The sequence below is a fragment of the Pipra filicauda genome, unplaced genomic scaffold (assembly GCF_003945595.2).
Source record: "Pipra filicauda isolate LSUMZ 115617 unplaced genomic scaffold, ASM394559v2 scaffold5_size6683894_pilon, whole genome shotgun sequence".
In the NCBI taxonomy this organism is placed as follows: Eukaryota; Metazoa; Chordata; class Aves; order Passeriformes; family Pipridae; genus Pipra; species Pipra filicauda.
The window spans coordinates 6,518,526-6,537,415 of NW_024104754.1; the positions used below are offsets into that span (position 1 = coordinate 6,518,526).

Consider the following 18,890-nt stretch of genomic DNA (forward strand, 5'->3'; position numbering starts at 1 on the left):
GAGCTGAGCAGGACAGTCCCCTCCCTCGACCGGCTGGTGATGCTTTGCCTGATGCCCCCCAGGACACAGTTGTCCCTCCTGGCTGCCAGGGCACTGCTGGCCCATATTCAACCTGCCATCAAGCAGGACCCCCAGGTCCCTTTCCACAGCTCTGCTTTCCAGCATCTCATTCCCCAGTCTGTACGTACATCTGGAGTTGCCCCAGCCCAGGTGCAGATTCTGGCACTTTCCCTTGTTGAACTTTATGTGGAAGGTGATTACCCAGTCCTCCAACTTGTCAAAGTCATGGGCTACATAGTTGTTTGCTACACAGCTTTCTGAAAACACCAGTTTAAATTTCATAGACTTAAAAACAAACTTTCTAAATGCTAATCTTCAGGAAAAGATAAATCTTAGCCTGAAAGACATCACAGTGTTGCAGAGTTGAACTGATAAGGAATGTTATGAAAGAAGATATAGGTGATCTCTGAGAAAAAAACTCTTCAATCTATTTTTCACTTTATATGACACTTGTTCATGCAAAAATACCTCCATGATTTAAAAACAGCCTTTCCTTATATTTATATATTGCTTTTCACTTTCTCTTGACAAAACTGTCAGGGAACAGGACACTTTAGAGGAGATCCATAATTCTGAGGTCAGCAAAAGCCAATGCCTCCCATGGATGCAAGATACTGCCATCCAGTTGCTGCAGGCAAAGCTGCTTCAGTCCACTACTGAGATTCTACTTTAGTGGCAGAGCACAATGCAGCTGCCTACCTTCAAAGGGGTAATAATATTAAAGCTGACTTGTCATGGCACACTGCACTGTGCCAATGCTGAACAAATTAAATTCACCATCTGAAGCTCCTTTCTTCCAACACTTGCTTTGAGTTCTGCACTCTAAGAAATGGAAGGAAGCTCCTCCTAACATCTAAGAGTGAAGTTGAAATTATAAAAAAACACAAACCCAATATACTTATGTAATAGAGCTGCATCCTTCCACCAAGACTGCATCATTTGACAACACAGTATTTTCCAGTGTCTATATACACTTAAAATAAAGGATTTTTATTTGAAAGCTAAAGGAAGTTATTAAAGGGTGCCTTACAAAATATGGCAATGAATTGGCAAATCAAATAAATGGAAACTATGATATAAAACAGTCAGAGCTCAGTATTTATGGATACTTTACACTGCTAGCCTTTCCTTCCTTGAGCTGTTTTTGATGATCTACAGTTAGATGAGACTTTTTTTGCAGTGGATTCATTCTATGGCACAGTTCATAACTCATGCTTTCATTAAGAGAGGAGCTTGCTCTTTTTACTAATATTTGTGAGGATCTGAGATGTGGAAAGCATTCTCAATTTCCCATAAACTGCTGCTTTAGCTATTTTAACTTAGCATCAGAGACACTGCTTTAATTCCAGTTACTCTGAAGACAGAATCAGCAGCCTAAAGAAAACTTCTACCAGTGAAGTACTGTTGTGTCAGCATGTCTGGCACTAAACCCTGTAGTATTTGCCAGCTCCTTGTAGTCCCCACCCAAGCTTCCTAACGTCAGCTGCATTTCCTATGAGCCTGTCAACATTCACTTGCAAAAGGCACACAGAGGATAGTGTCTCACTTAAGAAATAGCTAATATTAACTTGCTAGTTCTGTAAAAGGAATTTGTCTTAGCACAATTCCACTAACAGAAGATATCCCAAAGGACATTAATTAAAGAATTAATTCAACAAATCAAGGCAGAGACAAAATGCTCAGAAAACAGCATCTGAATTTTTGACATAAGCACTCAAAACATTAACAACTTATAAAAGAGTACACATTTCAATTAAAAACTTCAAATTTTCCTTTTACAACCATTTTCTTTCTCACTGCTGTTGATCACAGTAACCACACACCATACTTTAGCACATCATACCTAACTGGGAGTTATCATGCCTTTCTAAGGATACAACATCTTTCTTTATAACAAGAAAGAAAAATGGCATAAGTATAAGGAGTGGGAGGCTGTGTGTGTTTTGTTGTGTTGGGCTATTTTGTTAAAGGAGTAATTTAGAACTAAATCAGATGTACAAAATGGAAAAGGGGTAATTGTTCTAACGTGATACCCTAAAGTAAGCCACTCACATTCCTAAAGCATTTGCAGGGTAGCAAAGTTTAAGTAGCTTTTGTTTCTGCTTAGCTCATACCAGATCAAGTGCCAAAGGAACTTTAGGATTCAAGTTATTTTTCAACACTTCACCTCCTATTCAGTTCAAGTGTTTGTCAGAGTAGAACATAATGAAAATGAGCAGCATCATTATGGGATACCCAGATAAAATACAGTACCAATACAGCACGGTCTTCCGTATGCAAGTAAGGCCTTCTGCACTGAAGTGTGGTCTATGCACTATTTTGTTATCAGCTACACACTGTGACAGTCTGTATTATCTGTTTGAAATGCTATTTAAACAGGCAGACTCACAATCACTGTAAGTCAGCTATCAAGTTTCCAAAACAGTTCATTAGGTTTGTTCACATTTAAATGCATGAAGCACAGTATAGTCTATTTTATTTATGAAAAACTGTTAAGGCTTTCATTAGAAGTTACCCATTGCAACATTTAATCATAACCTACAATGTTAAATTACACTGTAAAAAAACCCCTCACCAATAATTCTGGGAGAAAAAAAAGAAAAATTTACTCTTTCAAGCTGATTCTTATAGAAGCCATTGTAGCTTTTAGTACACTAGGACAATCATTAGATCATGTCATGTTAAAAAACATGAGGAAAGATGGAAAGCCCAAGAACAATGCTTCACATAGACCATTTTGACATTTTCATTTCAAACCACTGCAGAACTCTGAAACTAAGAAACAGCTGTCATCAGAAAGCAACAGCTTTGGGACAGAGTTAAGTTATAATCAAAACTTTACTCGCCGAGACCCCATTCTGCACACTTGCACGTTAAGACAGTAGTTCCTACCTCAAATCAACCCAGTTCAAGACAGCAGAAATCTTTACTACATTAACAATATCTCCTAATAAAAACACTCTGCACTGAAAAAAACCCAGATATAAAAGAATCAAACTGCAGGATTTGTCTATACCACAAGTAATTAATTATGGAAAGATCATAAGAGAAATAATAGAATTCTGTGTCCAACTGGCAACACCAATGTGCTTAAAGGGTCAGCTACAAGAATGTGTCTATTCACTACAATTGCAGAAGCGTTGTAATTAGAATTTTGAACTAGAGATGCTTTAGTGTGTTCAAAAACAACTGACAGCATAAAACCCTAAAATGAAAACATACCATCTTTCAGGCAACTGATGTTTTCACCCCCAACTTTTCTTATTATTTAAATACAAGCTTCTACAAGCTCATGTTTATTCCTGAACTAAGGATTTGCTTCCTAAAAACAATTATGGAATTTGTTACAAAGCTGTTATAAGGACGCAGCAGACAACACACAAATGTTCAAAACACCATCTCAAGAAGTAACCGGTTTTCTGCATTTTAAAAGCTAACCTCAGGAACCAAAAGGAACTGCATTGTATATTCTGGGTTGGGAAACATACTCTGTCTGCACCTCATCTGGAAATCAAAGTTCCCTCGTTTGTGGTCGCTCCTGTGTCATTGTGACAGTATCCATTTAAGAAGTTGTATGTGACAGAACACTGCAGTAATATACTGTACAAGCACCTAGGCACAGTGTGCACACATAATTTCAAGAGTAAGATTCTAGCAGTTTTTCTTGTCTAATTTTTATTCACCTGACTGCTTAAAGAAAAAGGTTTCTTAAACAGAAAAAAAAATTGAAATGCTTTCATAAAAATGACAGCCAAAGCCTGCATCCATATTCCATGTTTCTATACATTTTATTAAAGTCACGGTAAATAATGAAAGGTAGTTTGAGCACATACATTATTTGTTTCATATTACTACTCTGTCCACATGACAGGGACCAGTCAATTCTAGTGCATTTTTCATTAAAAATAAGAGTCTTATGGTATAACTGGCACCAGCATTTCTCCTTTGAATTTAATAAGCAGCACACTAAGCCAGTGACACAGTGCAGATCATTTGCTTTAGTATGTCCATCTTTCTTCTTAATAAGTATAAAGTATTCTGAAAGTAACTACTCCAGAAAAAGATATTTGGAGGGGGATTAGAAAGTTATGGGAAACTCTTTGTGCATTATCCAATGTTCTATAACCCAGTTTACATTAAGAGTAATCTAGATGAAAAGCTGAACAAAAGAGCATTTGTTTTCTTTGAGCTTCAAATAGCATAGGTAATACATCCCAAGGCTCCTGCAGCACACAAACATTCCAATGCCTCTCAAATTCAAAAACTGATACAAATCTGTCAGCCAAAAAATTCAAATTCAAAATGTCCCAAATCAAAAAATCTTATGTCAAGTGAAAGCCTGCTTCAATATACTATTTTGAGCCAACTTTGAGTTTGTTTTTTTTTTTAACCATGCTTCAGGCAATAGTTTTCCAGACTTGTAGTCACAAAACAAGGTGAAAACACACTTCATTAAAAGCAAAGAGACCTTTTATAACCAATACACTGAAATACTGTGGGTGACCTCTTGAGATCCTGGACAGCAATGTAAGACCCAGGAAAAAATAGTCACACATCAATAGACTGGAGATACATTTACGGTGTGTGAAGCATTCATTATTACTAATGCATCTCAGTACTGGGTCACTAGATTGGATTCAAGTCTACTCTCTGTTTCCAGCCCTTCTCTCCCTTACTCCCCAACTCATGAAGGATGTTTTCCTTATATCAGTGCATTATCTGTCACAATTCAATTGATCTGTCCTGTCCACCTCAACTGCATTCTAACTATTAAGGAAGTAAGGGACTCAGCATTGCTCTGGAAAATTGTTTTTATTTAATTTCATACTTATTTTTTAAAATAAACTAATTAGTAGCAACTTGGGAATAGGGCTGGCAAAAAAAGGAACAAATATTTACACACATGGGTTCTTTAAGTTGTTCTTCCAAACTGAAATAAGGCATTCTACTTTAGCAATAAATACTGTTCTTCAAACAGAGGAAGTCAAGAGCAGACCATGAAACGCACAAAACTTATTCAGAGCAAGTGGGAGAAGGAAAACAATTCCAGAATACACTGAAAGAGTTTTAAAAGCAACGTGCAGTTTGCGCATATTTGGGTTTTTTTTTAAGACTTTTACTTTATATCAGGCAGCTGGTCTAGACTGCAGAAATCCAGCAAGTATGAAACCCAGGCATCCTCACTGTATGGTCTTATTTTCAGGTTTAGTTGAGAGATGCAAAACTGGACAGCCCACAATATTCCCTCCCTTACCCACCGATCTGTGCAAGATGCAAGAATGCATCTTTGAAACCACAGAAAAGAAACATTCGTGTCTGAATATGCATGTTTTGAATTGCAGACAGGCCAGAGTTTTATTAAAAGATCAACTAACGGCTGCTGAAAGTAACAGTTATTCAGTCAAAAACATACACAGCATTTCTAACTCCACTCTTAAAATTAAGCACATGCCTGTACAAGAACTTGCTTTTGCCTGTAGCTGTATTTTAAGTCCAGTCAAACAACAACCTTTTCACTAAGCTCATAAAAATATTTTTCTTTCCATTGTTTGTAAGTTTGTAATATAAATATTTATTGCAATACAAGGGAACACATAACTTACATTTTAGCAACTGCTAATGAAATGATTGTTTGAAAAAGCAACTGGAAGAAGAAAAAAGTCTTAATCAGTTATCAGATGGTAACATCAAAGCAAGTTGTCTCACTGCTTCTGGAATCCCCCAAAATACATCAATGCTGTATACAGTAAATACAGGTTTTTTAAACTTGGTGCTGTTCATGAGAGCACTGTTATCCCCGTCAGGTTCTAAGAGGCTGTTCAACAACCACCCCTGGAGATTCTAACCAGGAAAGTCAAACATCCCACAGTTGCTCCCTAGTCTTCCACAGATTCAGCACCAGATCTTTAGAACGAAGCAGACTGTGTTAAACAGGGATCTGACAACACAGTGTTATTCACAGACAATACAAATATGAAAGTATAAAGTTCTTCTTGGCTAGCACCATGAAGAAATCAAAAAAATATTATTCTCCATATTCATATCCTCTGCAGCTTCCTTTGTATTTAATCAGAAATTATACACTCCCCCTCTAACTTTAGTTGACACGAGCACCCACAATTTCCTGAAATAAACAACCTGAAGATACCAGAATGTTTACTTCATCATCTTGATTTCTAACAATGGGAAACGATTCTGATGTGCCACAGCAAAACCACCCACAAAACACCTACCCATCCACCCTTCTTTGTTTGAAAGCTTTAAGAGAGATGTAACATGCAAAGTGCATCAAGCAGAATGCCCTGTATTCCATAGGGTTGGTTTCTGGTTTTAAGCTGTACTATTTGTACTTTGTACTATTATTACTATTTATATTGACTCTAGCTTTCCAAAATTACAGCCTGAAATTTTAAATTAGTCTCCAAAGGGTGTCTCCTTGTATATTGAAATACAGTTATAAAATGTTGTTTCCTGTGAGAAAAAGGATGCACCAAAATTACCAAAATGTCTACAGAAGAATCTAACTCTATTTGAAATTTGCACTGTTGAGAAGGCACACAGTAAAACCTTTATTCCCTCCAATATATTTCAGTGCCTGACTCATATCTAGCCAAACAGATGCTCCCTTGAAAAGAAGGGGCTTTATCAATAATTGTATCCCATTTCCTGAACCAAGATTCCAGCCAGAGTGCCCAAGTGGACAGTAAATTAATTCCCATAGAAAGAGCATCCTTATGTCTCACTGAACACTCTCTATGAAGACAACCTGAAGACAGCTATAAAAAAGTACTTAGTTCATAAAAACAAAAGTTGCTTTAGTTAAAATATTTTTTGAACAGAGGATAAAATATAAGTGTTCTGTAAAACAATGACATTCATTAGTTGCAGGAGTCAACATCTCAGTCTTACCAGCTAAGACTAAAGATTTTTCATTGTACAGTCTGTCTCCAGTAGGTAGATATGCACTTAGAAACTACATTAGCTCCAATTTTCCAGAATCTTCATTATGTGGTTATAATAACACAAACACTATTGCAGCATCTCTTTGCACTCAGTTTTAGCTTTGGAATGATGTCCAAAAAAAGAATAACAAACATAAACAAGTTGATGCAGAAGGAGAAGCAGAACTAAGTTACTTAGCTCTTCAAGAACTAAGAAGTAACTTAGTAACTTCAAGAAGTGTGTATCTGTAAATAACTGTTTTTTACATAAATAATATTTTTAAAATATTAGTGACAAGTAGACAAAGGATGCATTTTTATTATAAATAAAATACAAATATCTTGGAGCATCTGCAACCTTGACAAAAGGCAGCCAGAAGTCCATAAAAGCTTTCATACTCAAGTTAAGCTTTATTACACAAGTTGAGAACGTACAAATTCAAAGCTCTAAGGGGGTTGTGTATGCTTGACTCCAGACAACACACACTTTGAAAATGCTCACAACAGTATCTGAAGAGGGCATAAATACACAATCAGGTCAATATGTCTTGGAGGTTTTTAGGTCAATGGCAAATTTTGCTGAAGTACATGATTGTTAAAAAGCGTCCCTTTCTTACCCACGGAAGAACCACAAATGCCTCACAAGTTCTGCTAAGCCCTGAGTTCTTCTTTCAGAAGAATCCTTCCCCTATGTCCACCAGATTACCTTTCCTATCCACTGGAGGCCATTAAACTGCCCCAGCTTGAAGGTTGATGGAAGGAGTCCCTATGATAACACTAAAGGCAATCCTTTTGTCCCCACAGGACACAAAGAACGTGGATAGGAGATCCAGAAGTGCACATCTCCTAATGACATGGTAGACACACATACCAATCAGCCAGTCTGAAGCTTCACTAAAGCTTATATAAAACCTCTAGAAAAGGAAATGAAGAACTTGAATGCCTGAACTTTTACTGAAGATTCTCAAGGACTTAATGATTGAAGGAAAAATGCAAGCCTTGAACATCTTTGTATGCAAAACTGCACCAGATATGTAGAAAGAATGAAGGAAGCAAGATCTCCATTTTCTTAGTAAGGACCAAGAAAAAGAATATAAAGCAAAATGCTCATGGTTTGGGAATACAGAACAAGGAAAAGTGCTACATCCATAACTGTACCTTCAGCAACATTCTGCATGTAACAACAGAACATAAAAGCTGACTAAAAAAGGACAGAAACACGTGTTGCATTTTACATAACCAGCTAAATGATTTTATTTTGCAATGAAGACATTTTCAGACATATTACTAGCAACAGTCTAAATGATGATTCAAAAGGTCTAACGCATTTTTCAAATAGAATGGCACCTAATTCTGCTATATCTTATTTGGCCCTCTCTTTCTTCTGTAGCTGTCAATGTTGACTGAATTATTATAGAAGGAAAAAAAAAATCAAAACCAAGCAATAACGCAGAAGAAAATGAAGACTGTCTTATTCTGTGGGAGGGCCACACAACAGCCTTCAAAAGAAGGATTCAATTGAGATGTGAGCAAAACATCTTTTTATGATACAGATCTAATTTCTTCCCTCTCGGGCAGTATAGAGTTCCATCCCTGTCCTTGCTGTTCAAAATGCAGGTTGCATTAACCATTCTATTTGCAAACAATGCAACAAGAGGCACTTCTATGCCAGTGCAATTGGTAAGGAAACTTGGTGAATGGGAAACTTCTCAATTCAGGATCAGCAGGAGACTGAACCAACATGCGAGAAAGTGCATGAAGGGGCTGCAGGCATGCAATATGTGAGAAGAGAGAAAGCAGGAAAGAATGGCTTCATATATAGCCATAGTTAAACCTAATGGACAGTGAAAAACACTCAAAACCAGCTGCATTTAAAGGAAACCACTTCACTACCAACACTAAAATAAGCACTAATTTAATAAGCCAGAGGTAGGTGGGATGAGCCTGTACACAGGTGCTGTACACTGATGCCATTCTGGCCACGCCCTGAAAGATAGCTCCAAAAGGAACTTATCTACCATACTGCCCTGGGGATCTCCAATCCACAAAAGCACTAGAAGGCACAGTATAAATTGATTTTTATGAGCTTACTAGCCTCTTGCAATTTCACCCATTCCAGGAAAGATTATGTAGTCTCTCTTCTCCATCAGCAGATTAATTATGAATTTTGCTATAATATTTTGCCTTATGCAAAGATTCCAGCTAATATTTAAATATTATTGTAGCTGTGGACCAATAATAACTATCACCAGGCTAACAACAGCACTTCCAGGCTCACCCTGCACTTGAGAAGAAGCACTAGCCAACCAATCACTATAAAAATCACATCCTTTTATAGACCAGTCTATTATGCCTGTACAGGGTGTTTTTCCACCAGGAATAAATACTCAAAACTCCCTAATTTTTACACATACACTAGGCTGTCTTTCAACTATAAGAAAGCAAAATAAAGCAAGTAACTGTCAACTAGCTGTAAAAGCTGGACATCTTAACAGTGCTTACAGAAGATGGTATAAATGAATGATCTAAATCACTTAGATCACAGGTCAAATTACAATGCAGGTGAGAGTATTTCCTCATAAGACTCTGAGCTACTCTATGCTTTGGTATAGTTAAAAACTAATTTTTGCTCAACGGACTCTCTCAAAGGTTAAAAATAATCATTATGCCAATGCTCACTTAAGATAGCACAGCAGAGGCTGGCAGTCTGTATGATGGGGGTACTCTACACTCAGAAGCAGTTGCCAAATCCCTTTCAACAAGGACCTGGTGACACCCTATGAACTACAGCTCAAAAACTGGACAAGTAATGCTTCAGCTATGATAAATAACCAACGTTCTTCACAGGTTGCTTCTATGAACTTTTGTATCAGGGTATATATTCTTTACACTAACCACAGCTGCAGTAGGCTGGAAGTGGATGTAGGATTCCTGGTAAGAATTAAGATAACACTGTGAAGAGCTGCATTTCACTATAGCTAGAAGTACCTTCTCCAGAAAAAACAGAAAAAAAAAATCAGACCCCACAACTGTATTTTTCAGAAACCCCACAAATGAATGTTTGATACATCTAAAGTACATAGGTGTTTCATTCTTAGCATTTATGAATCTACACATTCTGTTGTTTATAGCTAGCCATTACAAAATAGCATTATTTTAAGAGACACTACATGGAAAAAAATGTTTAGAGAATGAATAGCAAAATAATCTTTTGGTTGGAACATTATCTTAGAAGGAAAAAGTATATTTGATTTAGAAGACACCTGATTTACTTTAAACCCACTTCTAACAAACTGAGTAAAAGAACAACACTGCCTTAAACAAAAAATAAAGATATCTAAACAACAGACTACCTGGTTCAATTAATTTTATATTCTATATTCCAAGCCACTAGTGAGACCAGATTAAGTATTACAATTGGCAGTCAACTTTCATCCTCTGACTTCATTGCAAACTGTAAGAATCACCTTTTGCTTCATCACCAACCTCTGCACAAAAGGATGTGTCTCTATTGAGTGGGAGAGGCAGGTGAAGGGGGGGAAAGGGATGCACAGTACTGCACCATGGCATTAACAGAGAAGAAAGGAATAGTATGTAAGGAGAGGTTTTTCCATGGAAAAGCTGTGTTGTGGGAGGCTTTGAAGGGCTGTCTCAAGAGAGCAGAGCAGAAAGAGCAGGGCTCCAGAGAGCCCTGTGAATCCAGAAGCAAGACTGATGTGGGGCTCTGGACAGAGACGAGTCCTAGCAGTCAAGACTGGAAGTTAGCATGAACGGGGCAGTTTTCTATGAAAGGAAAAGGGAGGGGATTGCTTGGCAGTAAAGCAACACTGCTCACTAGGCAGTGATGTGAGGCACGTAGGTTGAAGGGGTCCTTGACACACAGTGAAGTTTGGGAGCAACTATGTAGCATGAAAAGGAGAAAGTACAGACAAGTTCTGCACTATGTGGATATAGGGGTGGAAAAACAGGTTTATGAATCTCAAAACTGCAGGAGAATCACAGCTCCAAGAGAGTACTTTATCAGCATCTTCCCTTGGGTCTTGCAGGTGATTAAGCACAACTTCAGATCCCCATGAACCTCACATGCAATAACAAGACAGAAAGCCAACTTCCTGCTGTGTAAACTGCAATTCACTGTTTTCCTTGTTGATACTGTAAGAATCCAAGTTGTATTTTGAGAACTCCAGCAGGTGAGGAAAAAATAATAAAAATCACTTCAAGCAAGTCCTACACTTGCTCAACCCCTCTTCTCTTTTTCTCCTCAAAAAGTAAGAGAAGTTGTTCCAGAAGTGAACTCAATCCACAGGGCAACTTCTGAGAGACACCTGGTTGTGCTGGATGCAAAGTCTAACAAATTCATCACCACTATTCTCTAGTAAAGCCTGTACAAATTGCTGAAGAGGAGAAAGTCTTGAGCAGATCCAGAAAGATATGCTCATCACTGATAAAGGCTGAGAATACAACTTAATTCTTATTTGCCATTTTAGTAGAATGTCACTGAAAAATTCTCTATCAAGTTTCTAAAATACAAAAATCCCCTACCAAAAAATAAAATAAACAAAACAAAACAAACAAAAAAAACCACCAAAAAATCCCAACCCCCAAAAAACCAAACCACCAACCACACCTCAAAAAAACAACAGAGAAAACTGACAATACTTCTCGCTGTATTTTTTTCTTTTTAATGCTTTCTTCACTTGGTATTTTGCTTCTACTGTCAATTCAACACCTCTTCTCTGGAAGGGTGGTTTAATGGTCTTAAACAAAGAAGTCCACATAATAACTCAAATCAGTATCAGCAATTGGAGGTATAAAGCTATGAAATTTGTCACAGACTGCTAACAGGAATCTACACATTGCCTACTGAGCACTGACCTTAATCTCCAGTTTATAAGCCTCCTGAAACTAATTAAAATTTTTTTTAAATTAATTTTGTATACTCAAGATGTGCTCTAAAGATGTATGTTCATACTGAAAAGCTGCATTACTTTGGTTTCTAAATAAATCTTGGCAGCAGAGAGTGAGGAAGGATGGGGGGAAAAACACTAGTTTTGGATACTACACCATGGGAAAAAAAGCACTTACAGCAAGAAAGCAGTCTCAACATAAAAAAACCACCAAGTTTTGCTATGTCAAAGGTTAGGGAAGTCCAAAAGCCAGTTAACACCAACTGATGCATACCAAAGGACTTTATCTAGAATTTAATTGCCTCGAGAGTAAGACCAAATGTAAATATTTAAAACAGAATCAATGTTTTAAAGCACACAGTCCTGAAAAAGTAAGGAAATCAGCTTCCATAGCAAAAAGGAAAAAAGAAAGTGTAAGTTATGCCACTGAGGAAGCGAACATGAAATTTCTATACAGTAGAACAACCATGGAAGATGGGGCTGACAGCTGGGTCTTGTTAAAGGAGGACTTTAAACAGAAGTATTTAAATTCATGGGATTAGGCTAGCATTCCTAAGAAATGCTGTTCAGATCCTAAGCTGCAGAGGCCTTGTCTAAGCGGCTCAGCAACTGAGTCACATAAACAACTACTGTTAAGTCTACTGCCACCACACTTGGTAGCTGCACAAATGGAACTTTTCTTGCATACAAAACTAAAGACAATACAGTGTTTTGCTATTGCAACTATGAATGTAAGTTTCAAATTTTTCCTCCAGAAATTATCTTCCCCCAAACTTTTAAACAAATGAGATTTTTAATTCAGTGATGGATAACCCTAAGCAGGTGGGTGAGAGCAGTTACTATACAGACAGTCACATATATGCTGTGCATTATGTTTCACTTTACATTTTGCTTACAAATAGGCTTGGAAATTCTGTCACTCAGTATTCAATTATTCTTGTCTTTCATCCAAATTTGATGCTGTGATAAAGGTAAGGCAGATTTAGATGAAAATAAAAATGAATAGCAAAGGCTGACAAATAACTTTAAAGTTTACAAAAAAGTTTTTAATAGTAATGCTTTTTACATCAGATTAAGATAAAGCCATCTTAAATTAACACGGTACTTATTTTCCATGCAGCTTTTTTTTAAATACAAGAAAAATGAATGAGCTTCTTTAAACATCAGGACTACTTAGCAAGAGTCACACTGACTGAAAAATGCTATACACTAGCCTCATTTCCATGCTGAGAAACACAGCAGGGACAAGAATCAGATACTCTGTGGAATTAATCAATCTGGGGACAGACACCCTCCTATCACAACTGAATTGTAAACATCAAGAGTCCTGGCAGCCTTGAAGAAATTAAGAATGGATCTCTACAGGATGGCTCATGGGCTTTAGCGCAGAGCACCTTCCCACAGAATCCTCAGCAGCAAAAGGCAGGATTATTTCTTTTGATAGCAGCTACTCTTTGACTGCCACTCTGACAGCCACAGAGGCTCTCCTCCATCACAGTGGATTTATTTGGAACATGCTACTTAGTAAAAAGTCAGAGGTGAACACAGCCTGCCTATTTCTCAAGATAGACAGGGGAATAACTTTCAAAATAATTCCCACAGATCACATTCAAGTTTCCCATGAAAAGCAAAGCTGGGAGCAGGTTGTGTGACATGTTGAAGGTGGTGATCATTTGTGCTTGCCCCTTCAGAAACAAATTCACCTAGAAGCACACACTGGGCTGTGCACACCCAACAGTCCCAGTCACATAGGAAAGGAGGGGCTGCAGCACACGCTTCCTCCTTCTTCCTTCCTATCCTCTCCTGGGATAAATATACTGCCTGTTCAGAGGAAGAAGCTGAGCACCAAAATGTTATGGTACTTCCAACACCAAATCCTTCCCCTTGACCTATTCTCAGAAACATGGCACTGGCAAAGGGGCAGCCCACCTCCTACCTGCACGGTCTGCGTGGTCAGCGCATTCATCAAACACACCTACAGCTATTATCACCTGGGTAAATCCACACACATTTATTTTTAGCAAAACATTTGAGAAATGTAGTCAATTTCTTATTGTTATTGGCATTTAAGTGCTGCAGGGTATTAAAAAAACCACAACACATTTCAGATGGAGGTTTCCTTTGCATTTAAAAAACACTGAGACGACTCACTCAGAAGCACTAAAATTTTATGGTATGTAAACTAATCTTTCTCTCTATTCCAGGGTCAACTGTTCTTTTCAAAGGAGTTTTTGGAAAAATGTCTCTACAAGCTTTCCTGATGTCTTTTTTTTTTTAAGCTCCCAATGCCACAGTTTAAAATAACAACTTAGACATTAATGCTTGAGCCAGCGTAATACCTCATTGCTGTCATGAAATGGAAGAAGTCCCCAACCCTCCATCCATTAGCACTTTGCTCCAGAACACAACTGAGCCTTGTCAACCTTCTAAACCATCACAAAATTCACTCAACACTCCAAACAGCAAAGCAGCCTTTCTGCTGAGTTAGCAAGCAGAAGTAGATTACCCTGTGACTGGACAAATATTAGAGCCAACACACTCTTTTGAGTTCACACCAGAGAGCTGGGAGATGGGATGGAGAAAGAAACAAGTGAGACTTCCCCTTTTGGGCAGCAGCAACTTTACCTGTGACAGGCACACTGTAACCTGTGACTCCATTTCTAGCTCTGAATGTGCTGTAAAAGATTCAAGCATTTTGCTTACGTTCTTAAGTTCAACAAGAAACAGAAAATGCCACCCTTCCCATTAGCTCAGAGATATTTTCAAATGCTACCTACTGTAGAGCATATGCAAACACATATGTATGACATTGAAAAACAGTTATAATTTTGCTGAATTTGCATTTGTGTTAAAACCAGATCACTTTTTTACCAAATGAGTAAAATAACAAGACTTAATAAATTACTGTATCTACAAGCATATTCAAAGCTTGTACTTTTTATTACAAGCATTTAATGCTTTAGTCCATGAATGTTTCATTGGGTACAGCTGCAACTGTGCAGTTTACTACCAATTCCATGAAGTTCAAGTCACTTCAATTTTTCTGAACCATACATTAGCTAGTTGATATAGGCTGCCTTTCCTGTTGGTGTAAGAAATACTCTGCTGCCTTCAAACAAAAATTAAGTCATGACACACAAGTTCACATTTGGTCTAAAGTTTGCACACAGCTTCATTCAGATGAGAATGCACAATTGCCAGCACCACCAGCACACAGCTGAGCCCCTGACTGGTGCAAGCCATGGGACAGAGAAACGGGGGGACCAGCTTCAGGCAACAGAGCACCTTCCTCCTACATTATTTACAGCCTTCCAGACTACAGCATGCACTTCAGAAACCCTTACATGCTAATAAAACTACATCTGTGTTTTGCACTTTCTCTTTGGGTAGGGGGGTGGGAGTTTGTGCAGAAGAGCATGAATGGTTGATGTCATACCATAATACTTTCAGAAACACCCAAATTCAACTTCTTTCACAAGAATACTGGGACATAACTTAATACCTAAAAAAAAAAAAAAAAAAATTAAAAAAAAAATCACTCATAATTCCAAGCAAGGAATAATAAGGGCTCACAAAATTCCATGTAATGACCAGAAAGTAACAGTGCCAAGCTAAGTCTGGAGTAACTCAGGCAAATTTTTTCATCTTTTCACCACATTGCCAGAGTCAAGACTGCAGAATTCCTTTGGAGTGACACTTTCAAAATCTGTTCTGCTACACCTTTACTTGGTGACAAAAGTATTCACAAGAACTCTGCTGTACATCCCTGAATACCTTAGTTCTAAGTTTTTAAATGGAACCCTGATTGCAACTACACCAAATGTTCATTTTTTCAGTGTTTGTAATTATTTTTCTCTTATGGAAAAGGATGGAAAAGGACCCCGTATTCTGTTTTCTAGAGAATGACCACTTCCCATTGTCCTTGTTCAACACAGACATATCTCTCTAGGACACTCTTAAGGTTTCCCTAACACAAATGATGTCTTGGAAATTTTTGGTTATAAGAATTGTACAGATCTCAGTACCCAAACAAGGGTACCAGCCAACTATACTCCTGGCTGTGGCTGCAGGAATAGCATTCTGCACAAACAGCTTGTTGCTGTTGAAACCACCTGGGTCTAAAGAGCATCATGAAACTTATATACTGCATTTATTATTATTTGTTATATCACTGAGAGTCCAACACAAATTTTAGAGAACTTCCAGTAAGTAACTGTTCATCAAGAAACAAATGTTCCTGGTTTTTTTTGCCATCACAGCTTAATACCAGAAGCCACCAGGGCTCAATCTTTAGAAGACTAATTTATAGATTATTTTTCTTAACTAGCCAGATATTTTAATTCCTTCACCTTCCCCTGATACAAATCTAATGACACTACCAAGATATTGTTTAAACATCAAAAAACAACAAAATGTAAGAACACCTTTTACAGACATATTGATACTACAATATTGTCTAAAAAACACAAAACTTTTATGGATGTTCTATGTTATTATTAACACAATCATAGTTTTTTCTACAGAACATAAAAATTCATGTCTTTGTATGAAAAAAAGATACAATTTCTAAGCATTAAAATTTAGTTGGAAAATCAGGGCTAAAAACGAGCTTAATTCCATATTCCAAACTGCGTTTGCATCATGCTCAAAGAGCCATGCCCTTCCCAAGGCAAATTATAACCTCAGTTTACAGTATTGCTGCTCAGTTCCTTTCCAAAATACTCCAGCCTGTGTCCACAAGGCTGATCGCCAGTGCTGTCATTTCCTTCAGCATAATTTGGAAAGCAGCAGGAAATACAGCTCCCAACAAATACAGGAATACCTGACATATACAAACAGAACAGAACCTACTGTCCACTCTGAGCCCATTTCTGAAGTCTGACCAAGCGTGCTCTGTTGCAACTTAACCACGGTGAACTCCTCCCAGGACTAAGGGTATTCTGGTCAAGAGTTCTCACAACCCATGATTTTCCTACCATATGAAACCAAGACAAACTCTCATTCTAGACGTACATTCTTTTGGCAGGACTAGGGGAAGAGGTTGTATGTAACTCACAGAAAATTAGGTCACCCATTTCATAAGCAAATATAAACTGCATGTTGAAGTCTGTAAGCATTTCACAGATACTCTCCCTCTGCGGAAATTTGGAAGAGATTTATAATAAATTCTGCACACTGCTAGAATAATTATAAATGCAGGAGGAAGGAAGTTCATATTTGCAACCTTAGTCAAACCAAAAAAAGCATTATATCATCTTAACAGCTGTGTAAAAATTTGGCAAGCCTCTGAGTAAAGCTTTTTCTGAAAAAAAGAACAATTATTTTTGTTTCCTGAAACATATCTTCTTTGGTATAAAGACCTCTCTAAGGACTGAGCCAGATGAATAAACTACAGAACACAACACTGAAAGTATAATGTGTACCACAATGACTATTTTTCCTGCTAAAGCAGCTGAGTTGACCACACTGTATAAGAAATGTCATTTGTGACACTAGAAATGCTAATTATTTGGACCACATTCACATCTTGTTAAGGACAAGGGTTGGCAAGAAAGAACTGATCTGCATTAATTTGCTGCAGACAAAATGAAGCACAAAGCAGCAAAAGTAGCTATTTAAAATATAGGTGACTGTGACCAGTTTAAAAGCCTCGTTACAATGAATCTCTTAATTCCTTACCGTTTCAACATTTAAAATGAAAATAATTTCCAAGTTGTGTTTGTCTACTGCACTGTGAAAAAGTTTCTGCAGATGCAGAAGTTTGTGGCACGTTCCATTAGCCTACAGTCTCATTTCCTTGGATTGCTAACAGTGAGGCGTGAACCGGCTGAAGATTTTTTTTAGTTTCATTTTTTGTGGAAAATATTTTTATGCTTGAGTCTTAGATCTCTATCTCAAGCTGAATCAAATTAAAGCAGCATCACCATGGAAGGATTTACAATGAAGCTTAAAAAAATTATTTCACGGCTTTTATCGTTTTTTATCTTCCTTCAGACCTTTAAACGCCATTCAGGTCTAAGTCTTGCTGGCAACTTCTTCCCATTATCTTTCCAAGGGATTTTTAAAGTTTTGCTGATAGGAGCTACAGCCTAGCATACTCTAAAGGGCCAGCTTGTAACAAATCAGAACAGGTTTACAAGCCAAAAAAGAAAACTGTTTTTGCAGAGTTATAAATTCCACAAGGAGCTTTCTGCACATTCTCTCTGCAACCCAACACATCTCTGCAGTAAAGGTAGCTTATAGCTAATAAAACATAAAATTAAATTCCTTATTTATGAATTATTTATGCCAGGGTCCAAGTCCAGACTGTAACAGAATATTGCATTTGATAGTGCCACACATCTGCTTCCTTCAGCAGGAGGGGAACACTGGAATGAAATGGAACTGCTTCTCTGGAGGTCCTGAAATCTCTACAGGTGATGGACTCATCCATCTTCACCCTTCAGAATTGGAGATATCTTTCCATCATAAAAATGAGGTATTACAGCTCCTACCAATAAATCACCACATCTTTTTCTTTCTCCTTTTCCTTCACAGGCAGCGTGTTAAAGTGCATTCACACAGGTCAGGGCATCTCACCATCCATTTACAACACAGCAAGCAGTTCTCTTACTAACTCTAAAGCATGGGCAAGAGAGGTGGGTAGAGAACACAATCCCGCAGCTAAAAATGAAGCTCTTTTGCCAAGGTATCCCATGACATTAATCCCCTCTCTCCTTCTACTCAATAGTAAAAGCAGACATAACACTGTAAGAAAACCGTTTGGTTCCTGACAGATAAGGATCTTCTTAAAAGCTGGGAAACTAGGGCAAGGTGGAACTTCAGGTCTTCAACTGGCACGACACATCAATAAAGCCAAAAAACAATGAAGTCTAATTTTAAAACAGGTAGTCTAAGTTCAGTAAAACATGATCAGTGCTTTTTGATTCTAAGCATCCAGGAACACTTCCATCAACGCTTTTCAGGAATAGTCCTAGCAATG

At 37.7% G+C, this 18,890-nt stretch overlaps 1 protein-coding gene across 3 annotated transcripts in view; it reads right to left on the reverse strand.

Moving 5' to 3' along the window:
* RAPH1 (Ras association (RalGDS/AF-6) and pleckstrin homology domains 1) overlaps nucleotides 1-18,890 on the reverse strand; it is an 82,507-nt gene that overhangs the window by 50,950 nt on the left and 12,667 nt on the right. The window lies entirely within an intron of this gene.